This window comes from Equus caballus, chromosome 19 (genome assembly GCF_041296265.1).
Source record: "Equus caballus isolate H_3958 breed thoroughbred chromosome 19, TB-T2T, whole genome shotgun sequence".
NCBI lineage: Eukaryota > Metazoa > Chordata > Mammalia > Perissodactyla > Equidae > Equus > Equus caballus.
This window is the reverse complement of record NC_091702.1, coordinates 66,168,007-66,175,586: the sequence shown is the minus strand read 5'-3', so window position 1 is coordinate 66,175,586 and position 7,580 is coordinate 66,168,007.

Genomic DNA, 7,580 nt, shown 5'->3' with positions numbered 1-7,580 from the left:
CCCTCTTCTGGGGGCCAGCCCTGTGGCCAAGTAGTTAAGTTTGCATGCTCCACTTCAGCAGCCCAGGGTTCGCTGGTGGATCCTGAGCACAGACCTATATACCACTCATCAAGCCATGCTGTGGGGCATTCCTCACAGCGGAACTAGGGTGACTTACAAGTGGGATATGCAACCAGGTACTGGGGCTTTGGGGAGAAAAGAAAAAGAAGATTGGCAACAGATGTTAGCTCGGGGCCAATCTTAAACAAACAAACAAAAAAACACCTCTGATTTCCTCTTTGGTACTTTTTCCATTATAGAACATTGTGAATTGTAAGAATAAAATTGTGGGGTACTCACTTTTTAATTGAGTATATTTTGAAATTCTGAAAATAAAGATGGTTGTAGCATCACGTAAAATCTGATGAGATCTGTTTGCCCTGAATCCTGTTTCATAAAGATGACTGGTTGAAGACAAAAAAAAATTTTTTGGAGGGGGGAGAGGGAGGACCAGCCTTAGAAGTATTTAGATAGTTTAGAACAGCACAGTATACCCGAGCTTAACTTGTGAGCACCAAGAAAAGAACATGTAGTTGGCTACACAGGCAGATCTTTAGGAACTGTAGTGTCTACATTAGCAGGAAATACGAATAGGTAGAGAGAAAGGTGAGGTGATTAGAAAGAACTGCCTCCCTTCCTGGGACTCCAGCTGTCTTTGGCTTCTCTTTCCTCCCGGCAACTGTCAGCCCAGAGTAATCAACCATCAGTGAGTCGGAGCGGCTGAGGTGGTGATGCTCTGTACAGGGAGTGCTTCATGGACTCTTAGGGGCAAGGCTAGCTCCTGCCCGGGCTAACCAGCTGGACAGATGTGGGTTTGGGAGATTTGCCTCACTCTCCCAATACAGCCATCTGCCTCCACGGTCTGGGAACATCGTCTGAAATCTTCAAAGCACGAACTTTTCATGGTAGTGGTCATATTGTTTTCTTAATCTACCGCTGTCTGCCTGCCACCCTGCTTTACCGTAAGTGCCTGATTTATTTATTTATTTATTTTTTAATTTATTATTCTTTTTAATTTTTATTTTTTTTGGATGTACATCATATTTCAAATTCTGGATACATTACATCATGTTCACCACCCGAACACTAATTATAGTGCATCCCCTCACATGTGACCCTAATCACCCCTTTTGCCCTCCCCCCTCCCACCTTCCCCAATGGTAACCAGCAGTCCAATCTCCAATGCTATGTGTTTTTTTTTTCCGTCGTTTTTATCTTCTACTTATGAGTGAGATCATATGGTATTTGACTTTCTCCCTCTGACTTATTTCACTTCGCATAATACCCTCAAGGTCCATCCACGTTGTCACAAATGGCCAGATTTCGTCATTTCTTATGGCTGAGTAGTATCCATTGTGTATAAATACCACATCTTCTTTATCCATTCTTCCCTTGATGGGCACCTAGGTTGCTTCCAAGTCTTGGCTATTGTGTATAATGCCGCAATGAACATAGGGGTGCAAGTATCTTTATGCCTTTGTGTTTTCAAGTTCTTTGGATAAATACCCAGCAGTGGAATAGCTGGATCATATGGTAGCTCTATCCTTAATTTTCTGAGGATACTCCATACTGCTTTCCATAGTGGCTGCACCAGTTTGCACTGCCACCAGCAGTGAACAAGGGTTCCCTTCTCTCCACACCCTCTCCAACATTTGTTGTTTCCTGTCTTGTTAATTACAACCATTCTGACCGGAGTGAGGCGACACCTCATTGTAGTTTTGATTTGCATTTCCCTGATAGCTAATGATGTTGAGCATCTTTTCATATGCCTGCTGGCCATCTGTATTTCTTCTTTGGAGAAATCTCTGTTCAGATCTTTTGCCCATTTTCTAATTGGATTGTTGGTTTTTTTGTTGTTGAGCTGTATGAGTTCTTTGTATATTTTGGATATTAACCCCTTATCTGATATGTGGTTTGCAAATATCTTCTCCCAATTGTTAGGTTGTCTTTTCGTTTTGTTGATGGTTTCCTTTGCTGTGCAGAAGCTTTTTAGTTTGATGTAGTCCCATTTGTTCATTTTTTCTTTTGTTTCCCTTGCCTGGTCAGACATGGGACTTGAAAATATGCTGCTCAGACCAATGTCATAGAGGGTACTGCCTATGTTTTCTTCTAGAAGTCTTATTGTTTTGGGTCTTACATTCAAGTCTTTAATCCATTTTGAGTTGATTTTTGTGCATGGTGTAAGGGAATGGTCTACTTTCATTCTTTTGCATGTGGCTGTCCAGTTTTCCCAACACCATTTATTGAAGAGACTCTCCTTTCTCCATCGTATGCTCTTGGCTCTCTTGTCGAATATCAGCTGTCCATAAACGTGTGGGTTTACTTCTGGGCTCTCAATTTTGTTCCATTGATCTGTGTGTCTGTTTTTGTGCCAGTACCATGCTGTTTTGGTTACTATGGCTTTGTAGTATAATTTGAAATCGGGGAGTGTGTTACCTCCAGCTTTGTTCTTTTTTCTCAGGAATCCTTTGGCTATTTGGGGTCTTTTGTTGTTCCATATAAATTTTAGGATTCTTTGTTCTATTTCTGTAAAAACTGTTGCTGGAATTTTGATAGGGATTGCATTGAATCTATAGATTGCTGTACGAAGTATGGACATTTTAACAATGTTAATTCTTCCAATCCAAGAGCATGGAATATCTTTCCATTTCTTTGTGTCTTCTTCGATTTCTTTCAGCAATGTTTTATAGTTTTCAGTGTATAGATCTTTTGCCTCTTTGGTTAAGTTTATTCCTAGGTATTTTATTCTTTTTGTTGCAATTGTAAATGGGATTGTATTCTTAATTTCTCTTTCTGCTTCTTCGTTGTTAGTGTATAGAAACACAACTGATTTTTGTACATTGATTTTGTATCCCGCAACTTGACTGTGTTCCTTTATTATTTCTAAAAGTTTTTTAGTGGACTCTTTAAGGTTTTCTAGATATAAAATCATGTCATCTGCAAAGAGTGACAGTTTCACTTCTTTTTTTCCCTTTTATTTCTTTTTCTTGCCTGATTGCTCTGGCTAGGACTTCCAATACTATGTTAAATAAGAGTGGTGACAGTGGGCATCCCTGCCTGGTTCCTGTTCTTAGAGGGATAGCTTTCATTTTTTCTCCATTGAGAATGATATTTGCTGTGGGTTTGTCATATATGGCCTTTATTATGTTGAGGTATTTTCCTTCTATACCCAATTTATTTAGAGTTTTTATCATAAATGGATGCTGTATCTTGTCAAATGCTTTCTCTGCATCTATTGAGATGATCATGTGATTTTTATTCTTCATTTTGTTAATGTGGTGTATCACGTTGATAGATTTGTGGATGTTGAACCATCCCTGCATCCCTGGAATGAAACCCACTTGATCACGATGTATGATCTTTTTAATGTATTGTTGTATTCGATTTCCTAGTATTTTGTTGAGGATTTTTGCATCGATGTTCATCAGTGATATTGGCCTGTAATTTTCTTTTTTTGTGTTGTGCTTGTTTGGTTTTGGTATCAGGATAATGTTTGCTTCATAGGAGGAGTTAGGAAGCCTCCCCTCCTCTTCAATTTTTTGGAAGAGTTTGAGAAGGATAGGTATTAAGTCTTCTTTGAATGTTTGGTAGAATTCACCAGGGAAGCCATCTGGTCCTGGACTTTTATTTTTTGGGAGGTTTTTAATTGCTGTTTTGATCTCCTTACCAGTGATCGGTCTATTCAAGTTTTCTACATCTTCTTGGTCCAGTTTTAGAAGGTTGTATGTTTCTAAGAATTTATCCATTTCTTCTAGATTATCCAATTTGTTGGCGTATAGCTTTTCATAGTATTCTCTTATTATCTTTTGTATTTCTGAGGTGTCCATTGTAATCTCTCCTCTTTCGTTTCTGATTTTATTTATTTGAGCCTTCTCTCTTTTTTTCTTGGTGAGTCTAGCTAAGGGTTTGTCAATTTTGTTTATCTTTTCAAAGAACCAGCTCTTGGTTTCATTAATTTTTTCTATTTTCTTTTTAGTCTCTATTTCGTTTATTTCTGCTCTGATTTTTATTATTTCCTTCCTTCTGCTGATTTTGGGCTTTGTTGTTCTTTTTCCAGTACCTTTAGGTGCACTTTTAGATTGTCTATTTGGGATTTTTCTTCTTTGTTGAGGTAGGCCTGAATCTCTATAAACTTCCCTCGTAGAACCGCTTTTGCTGTATCCCACAGATTTTGGCATGTCGTGTTTTCATTTTCATTTGTCTTCAGGAATTTTTTAATTTCTTCTTTGATTTCTTCATTGACTCAATCATTGTTCAGTAGCATTTTGTTCAATCTCCACATTTTTGTGGCTTTTCTGGTTTTCTTTCTGTAGTTGATTTCCAGTTTCATACCTTTGTGGTCAGAAAAGATGCATGGTATTATTTCGATCTTCTTAAATTTATTGAGACTTGTTTTGTGGCCTAATAAGTGATCAATCCTGGAGAATGTTCCATGGGCATTTGAAAAGAATGTGTGTTCTGTGGTTTTTGGATGGAATGTTCTGTATACATCTACTAAGTCCATCTGGTCTAATGTGTCCTTTAAGGTGAGTGTTTCCTTATTGATCTTCTGTTTGGATGATCTATCCATTGGTGTAAGTGGAGTGTTAAAGTCCCCTACTATTATTGTGTTACTGTCTGTTTCTCCTCTTACGTCTGTTAATAATTGCTTTATATATTTAGGTGCTCCCATGTTGGGTGCATAGGTATTTAAAAGTGTTATATTTTCTTGTTGGATTGTTCCCTTTATCATTATGTAGTGCCCATCTTTGTCTCTTATTACAGTTTTTGATTTAAAGTCTATTTTGTCTGATATAAGTATTGCTACCCCCACTTTATTTTCTTTGCCATTTGCGTGGAATATCTTTTTCCATCCTTTCACTTTCAGTTTGTGAGTGTCTGTAGGTCTGAAGTGTGTCTCTTGTATGCAGCATATACATGGATCTTATTTTTTTAGTTGGCCACCCTATGGCATTTGAATGGAGCATTTTATCCATTGACATTTAAAGTAGCTATTGATAAATATGTATTTATTGCCATTTTGTCACTTTTTCCTTTTTTTGGGGGTGTTTTAGTAGCTCTTCTCAGTTCCTTTCTTTTTCTCTTACTCTCTTCCCTTGTGGTTTGATGGCTATCTTTAGTAATATGTTTGATTTCTTTTGTCTTACTTTTTTTTCCTGATTGTTATAGGTTTCTGGTTTGTGGTTACCATGAGGATCCTATTTAATATACTATGCATATAACAGTCTATATTGAGTAGATAGACTCTTTAGCTTGACCTCTTTCTAAAAGCTCTACTTTTTCACTCCCCTCCTCCCACATTATACGTTTTTCACATCATATATAGTCTTTTGTTTAGTGTGTGTCTATCCATTACCCTCTTATCATTGAAATAGGTAATTTTAGTACATTTGTCTTTTAACCTTCATATTACCTTCACAGGTAGTTGATCTGCTGCCTTTACTATACTTTTACCTTACAAGTGATTTTATTGCCTGTTTTTTCTTGTTGTTGTATTGGGTTTTTTTGATAATTTTTTTTCTTTTATCTCTATTTGTGGTCATTACTTTCCCACTTAAATGAGTCCCTTCAGCATTTCTTGTAGAACTGGTTTCTTAGTGATAAACTCCTTTAATTTTTGTTTGTCTGGGAAGCTCTTTATCTCTCCTTCCATTCTGAATGACAGCCTTGATGGATAGAGTATTCTTGGTTGTAGGTTTTTTCCTTTTAGCACTTCAAATATGTCGTGCCATTCTCTTCTCTCCTGTAGGGGCTCGGCTGAGAAGTCTGCTGACAGCCTGATGGACTTCCCTTTATATGTCACTTGCGGCCTTTCTCTTGCTGCTTTTGGGATTCTCTCTTTGTCTTTAATTTTAGACATTTTGATTATAATATGTCTTGGTGTGGGCCTCTTTGGGCTTCTCTTGTTTGGAGCTCTCTGTGCTTCCTGGACTTGGATGTCTGTTTCCTTCCTCAGGAGAGGAAAATTTTCCTCTATTATTTCCACAAATGAATTTTCTGCCCCTTTGTCTCTCTCTTCTCCTTCTGGGAGCCCTATAATCCGAATGTTAGCATGCTTGATATTGTCCCAGAGTTCCCTTACACTGTTCTCATTCTGTCTAATTCTTTTTTCTCTTTTCTGTTCTGCTTGGGTGATTTCCTCTAATCTTTCGTCTAGCTCACTGATCCGTTTTTCTGCTTCCTCTACTCTGCTATTGAGTCCCTCTAGTGAATTTCTCTTTCAGGTATTGTATTCTTCATTTCTGATTGGTTCTTTTTTATATCTTCCAGTTCTTTGCTGATATGCTCGCTGTGTTCAACCATTCTTCTCTGCATATCTGTGAGCATCCTCATTATATTTTGTTTGAATTCCTTGTCAAGGAGGTCGCTAGTTTCTGTTTCACTTAGTCCTTTTTCTGGGGTTTTGTCCTGTTCCCTTGCTTGGAAAGTATTCCTTTGCCTCCTCATTATGCCTCTTTCTCTGTGCTATTTTCTTTGTACTAGGTGAGTTGGCTATGTCTCCTGATCTTGGAGAAGTGGCCTTATTTATGAGATGCCTTATGAGGCCCAACAGTGTGCTTCCCTCTCATCACCAGACCATAAGAACCAGGAGTGACCCCTTTGTGAGTTACTTGTGTTCTTCTGCTGTGGCAGGGTTGCTCCCACTGCAGGTACCCAGGGAGTCTGATCTTTCCTTTCCTGGCCAGCTGTTTGTAAATCCGGTTTGGAGGGGCCTCAGCATTGTTGGCTACAAAGTCTATTAGCACACTCTTATTGCAAGTGTCCTCTTAATTGGGTTGGTACCCAGTGTAGCTGGTTGCTAGGCTCAGGGGCGTACAGTTGTGATAGGCCTGAGGCCAACAAGGCTGATGTCAGTTCTCTTAGGAGTGCAGTTGAGTGGGGCTAGCCCTTGGCATGGAGGTACTCAGTTGTTTCAGGCTCTGGAAGGTGGGCCTGATCCTTTTTATGGCTATTTGTGAAGCACAAGTCTTCTGCTGCTGATAAGCCTCACCCCCCTCTGGACCACATACACTGTCAACACAGTCCTGGTCTGTGCACACTTCTCAACCCCCTGGAGCGTACCCCACCGTCACACTGCAGAGGCCCCCACCTCTGCCCCAATGCCCCTCACAGTTCACCTGGTCCTCACACAAGCCCTGCCCCACAGAGGCAGACACCCTTGCCTGCCTGTAGAGGATCAAGGCACTCAGTCAATGCAGGCTGAAAAGTAGCCTGAGGGCTTGCTGTTAGGTGGGGCCAGTCCCTAGGGCGGGTTGCCTGCCCTGGCTGAACTGGGTTAAATCTGTGCTCTAGTGGGTGTGGCAGACCCCTGGGCTAACAGCCCAAGGGACGCACCTCAATGGTCCCCACCTATCAGCACGCCTGGACCAGCTCAGAACAATGGCCCCCACCAATGTCTCAGTCTCAGGAGAGGATCCTCCTCTCACCAAGATGCCCCCAGAGCCCACCAGGTGAGTCTTGTTTCACCAAAGGACAGTCAGCATTCTCTCTGGTGATTTTAGGTTGCTGCAATGAGTGAGTTTGTGTGTGGGCCCTTTAAG